General features: G+C 41.9%; 1 long non-coding RNA gene across 1 annotated transcript in view; it reads left to right on the top strand.

Annotated features, from left to right (window-relative positions):
• LOC132541855 (uncharacterized) overlaps positions 1-4,484 on the top strand; it is an 8,062-nt gene extending 3,578 nt beyond the window's left edge. The window contains exons 2-3 of the long non-coding RNA XR_009552948.1: positions 3,046-3,113; positions 4,144-4,484. This is a non-coding gene — a long non-coding RNA (uncharacterized LOC132541855). The remainder of the gene's footprint in view (positions 1-3,045; positions 3,114-4,143) is intronic.
• Positions 4,485-5,135: the final 651 nt, after the last annotated feature.

Here is a 5,135-nt window from a genome sequence, read left to right as displayed (position 1 = left end):
ACTCCGTATCCCATCCCCTCCCCTGATAACTTTCCTATTCTCTATCCCTCTGGGAGTATGGACCCAAGGTCATTGTGGGATGCAGAAGGTTAGAGGTCTGGCTTCTGTAACTGCTTCCCCGCTGAACAACAGCGTTGACTGGTTGATCCATACTTCCAGCCTGCCTCTCTCTTTCCCTAGTAGGGTGGGGCTCTGGGGAAGCAGAGGTCCAGGACATATTGGTGGGGTCGTCTGTCCAGGGAAGTCTGGTTGGCATCATGCTAGTATCTGGAACCTGGTGGCTGAAAAGAGAGTTAACATACAAAGCCTAACAAATTGTTGAACAATCATGGACCTAAAGGCTGGAATAGTGTGGATGAAGTGTTAGGGGGTCCTCCATTTTGTAGATAGCTAGTAGGCATATTTTAGTTATATTTCAAAGGGCCTGTAGCTATACTAGTTTTTTTTTCTCTGAGTCTGAAATATGATATGCAGGTGGATCTAAGTTATTGTCTGGGGAGGTGATGTCATGGCTGGAAAAGAGACAGAAAACGGGATCAGGGAAGAGAGTAGCTCCCTGAGGAAGGGGTATAAATATTGTTAACTGTAAGCCCCATCAATCTGATTTGGTCTGGGACCCATAAGTGACAAATTTTTAAAAATAAAGTCTTAGAGACAGATAGAGATGCCTGCAGCTCTGCTCCACTGGTCATGAACCACCATCCCTGGCCAATGGAGATCCAGGTTTTGAACCTGGGTCCTTGTGTATAGTAACTAGGTTCACCATCACTCAACCCCCCATAGCCTTGGTTTACTGCAATCATCCCATTCCTTCCATCTGTAGCTCCCAGGACTCTGTAACAAAGCTTTCTTAGGTTGAAGCAAGCTATCTGACTGGCTTCTGAGTGGTCAGGGACTCCAATGGATGGATATGCTCAGTGGACCCCAGCCCTGAGCCAGTCCATATGTCATGACATCTTGCCTCACTTAACTTGAAATCCCTGTGAAGGCCTTTAGGATGATGCTGTTCTTGGGTAATGTGACCCTACAGACACTTCTCCAGCTTTAGCTAATAGGATTAGGTCATTAGATTTATGTCATAATGGCTCATGTCTTCCAGCTTAAGAAATTTTTAAGTACATTTCTGGCTTTTCCTTTCAAATAAACAATCTAGTGAGCTCCTGACTTCAAGTTGACTATGGTAATTTCTGCACTGATCTTGGGGCGGGGGGCTGGGGGGAGGGCTCCTTACATATCACTGAATCTTGATAAAATCAAGTCAGATTTCAAGGGTAGAAACAAATACCAGGGAATTTTTTGTTGTTGCAGAGGCTTCACTGCACTGGATTAACTTTTTTTTAAATTAATTTTTATTTATAAAAAGGAAACATTGACTAAACCATAGGATAAGAGGGGTACAACTTCACACAATTCCCACTTTTTAGCTAGAGTGAGGCATCTAAGAAGATGGAGAGGGGTTGGGCGGTGGTGCAGTGGGTTAAGCGCATGTGGCACAAAGCGTAGGGACTGGCTTAAGGATCCCGGTTCGAGCCCCCGGCTCCCCAACTGCAGGGGAGTCGTTTCACAGCGGTGAAGCAGGTCTGCAGGTGTCTGTCTTTCTCTCCCCCTCTCTGTCTTCCCCTCGTCTCTCCATTTCTCTCTGTCCTATCCAACAACGAACAACATCAACAATGGCAATAATAATAACCACAACGAGGCTACAACAACAAGGGCAACAAAAGGGGGAAAAATGGCCTCCAGGAGTGGTGGATTCATGGTGCAGGCACCGAGCCCAGCAATAACCCTGGAGGAAAAAAAAAAAAAAAAGAAGATGGAGAGAGATAGTATAGCGCCAAAGCTTCCCCTAGCATGTTGAAGATCAGACCAGACTAGAGCCTGGGTTGTACACATGGCAAAGCAGAACCTATAAATATTTTTTAAGTAGCATTTTTTAAAATAGCATTTCAAACAATGCTATTTTTTAAATAGCATTTCAAACAAAAATTGAGGAGTTAAAAAAAAGGACTGGTGCTTCAAGGGGAGCAATAAATTCCATCTAAATTGAAGGTGCATAGTGGGAGACACAAAACTAACAGCAAGATTAACTAAAAATAAAATCCAGTTTTGAAATAACCAAAAGGACCACAGATGACTAACAAGACTAAGACTGAGACTCTTCAAAATTTGACTGGACAATTTACATGTTAGGGTTCATTTCTGTGGCTCTATATTCTATCCAAGAGCAGATTACTATATGTTGCTCTCTATAACTGCATCTTTGCCAGTTTCACACTGTTTTAATTTCTATTGCTTTATAGTAAATTTTAAAATCAGGTCAAGAAGTGTAAGACCTGCAACTTTTAAAGATTCATTTGACTATTTAGAGTTCCTTGCATTCATATGAAGTTTATTCTGTACTCTACTTCTGTAAAAACTTGCTGTTCAGATTTTGATAGGAATTGCATTGAACTTTTAGATGTGTTTCTGTAGCATGAAAGCTTTATGGTGGGAGACAGCACAATGGTTATGCAAAAGACTTTCATGCCTGAGACTCTAAGGTCTCAGGTTCAATCCCTAATACCACTAAAAGCCAGAACTGAGCAGTGCTCTGGTTTCTCTCTCTCTCTAATTAAAAATAAATAAAATAAGTTAAAAAATAAATAAGAAAACCTTAACAATGCCAATTCATCTAATTCATGAACATGGGGTTTCTTTTGTGTCTTTAGTTTTGTTCTATAATATGTGGCATTTTTTAATTGATTTAATAATGATCAATAAGACCATAGGATAAGAGGGGTACAAATTCACACAGTTCCTACCACTATAGTTATGCATCCCATCCCCTCCACTGGAAGCTTTCCTTGCAACCCAGGAGATGGCACAGTGGGTGAAACATTGGACTCTGAAGCAGGAAGCTTTCCTATTCTTTATCCTTCTGGGAGTATGGACCCAGGATCATTATGGGGTGCAGAAGGTGGAAGGTCTGGCTTCCTTAATTGCTTCTCCACTGGACATGGGCATTGACAGGCCAATCCATACTCACAATCTGTTTCTATCTTTCCATAGTGGGGCAGGGCTCTGGAGAGATGGGGTTCCAGGACACATTGGTGAGGTTGTCTGCCCAAGGAAGTCAGGTTGGTGTCATGGTAGCACCTGCAACTTAGTGATTGAAAAAGCATTAAGATACAAAGCAGAATAAATTATTTAATAATTAGGAACCTAAAGGCAAAATTACATCAGATGAGATTTGGGGGTCTCCATTTTGGAAAAAAACTAGTAGGTCTACTGTAGGCATAGTCCAAGGGGTCCACGACTTTTCTAATTTTTACCTGAGTCCAGCAGCTAACATACAGGTGGGCCAAAGGTATTTTCTGGGGAGATGTTGTCATAATTGGAAATAGGACTAGAAATCTAAATTAGTGAAGAGTGTAACTCCCAAATATTGATAAAGTATATAAATATTTTTAACTGTAAACCCCATCAATTTGATCTGGGGCCCATATTCAGCACAGGAGCCTGTGTAACTTCTGCATTCCTGTAGGTATGACCTTGAATTCTGTGGTCATAGCTAGGAACATTCCAGGAAATATGTGGTAATTTCTATTTATTGATTTAATAATGATGGATAAGACCTTAGGATATGAGGGGTACAATTCCACATAGTTCACTTCCTATGTGGTAATTTTTAATGCATGTGTGTTCTGTCTCTTTAGGCTAAGTATTCCTAAATATTTTCTTGGTTGTAATTGTCAATGGCATTGTTTTTCTTAATTTCATTGTTAGTATATTTGCTGTGGACTTGTGTCCTGATGGGCATGGAGAGCAGGCTCTTGCTTTGTTTGTGAGATCATAGGATCCTGATGCTGCATGGTTTGTTTTGGTCTCAGACTTTTCTTGAGAAAGAATTTGTACCCAGAGAGCAACTGCTCACAGTGGTCACCCACTAAATGGCCCCACAAAAAAGCAAGTCCTTTGTGTCATCCTTTCCCTGGTGCTATTATGCTCTGCTTATCATTACTGCCTTCCAGTCAAGCTCTTAGCACCTCATACACTTATGCCAGTGAACATTCAAGGTGAACTCGTATTATTACATCAGTGTGCTTGTATTACGCATATATAATAAGTGAACTCAGATGTTCCTAAATCCTGACCCATCTCTTTCAGATCTCTGCCAGAAAAACACTTGAGTTGATGGATAAGCAGACATTCACAAAACTTCAGCTGGAATCACAACTCAACCTTGTAGAGAAGATTCATACCTTTCATCCACAAAGATAGAGGTCCAGAAAGGAAACATTGCACCTGATTCCACCCCGGATTTTAAAGGCCTAGCATTTGCTATCCTTGAAAATGTCCAGGAGCTTGGGGTCAGGTGGTGGTACACCTGGTTAATCACATACATTATAGTGCACAAGGACCTGAGTTCAAGGCCCTGGTCTCCCCTGCTGGGGAAAGATTCATGAGTTGTAAAGTAAGGCTGCAGGTGTCTCTCTCTTTCCCTCTCTTTCTCTCCTCTCCCTTCTCAATTTTCTGTCTCTATCCAATTAAAAAGAAAGAAAGAAAAAAAGAGAAAAGAAAGTGTCTTGTCTTCTTATAGCCTATATCCTCAGAGTTTATTTCTGGGGCAAAGGTTGCAGTTTCAGGGGGGTTAGTGGAGGAGATCCACCCTCTATTGTTAGTGCTTCATCTCTCCAGCTTCTCTAAACTTTGCAGCTTCTAACGGAAGCCCCTAGGGCAGACTGTGTGGGTGGGGCAGCCAAGGGAGCCCCTACCCCAAGAAGCCTTATCTTCAGCCACACTTCTGGAATCAGGCCAGTGACCTCACTCCACCCATGACCTCCATGCTAACTTTTCAGTTCCTGGAATTGTTAGGAAAATCCCATTAGAAATCCGAGGACATTGGGGTGCCCTTGGGGTTGTAGTTCTGCTCTGAGAAAGGGAAAGGTCCAACATGGCTTCCAGGCTCTGATATTTCTAGGGACCTTGTAGAGAGGACTGTAGATTGTTGCTTTCTTTCAATTTTTTTCTATTATCCTTATTTATTTATTAAATAGAGACAGCAATCAAGAGTGAAGGGGAAGATAGGGAAAGAGACAAAGAAACACCTGTAGCAATGCTAAACACTTGAGAAGCTTTCTGCCTGCAGGTGGGCACTG

The sequence above is a fragment of the Erinaceus europaeus genome, chromosome 1, assembly GCF_950295315.1.
Source record: "Erinaceus europaeus chromosome 1, mEriEur2.1, whole genome shotgun sequence".
Taxonomy (NCBI): domain Eukaryota; kingdom Metazoa; phylum Chordata; class Mammalia; order Eulipotyphla; family Erinaceidae; genus Erinaceus; species Erinaceus europaeus.
This window is presented reverse-complemented; position numbering and strand designations above follow the sequence as displayed.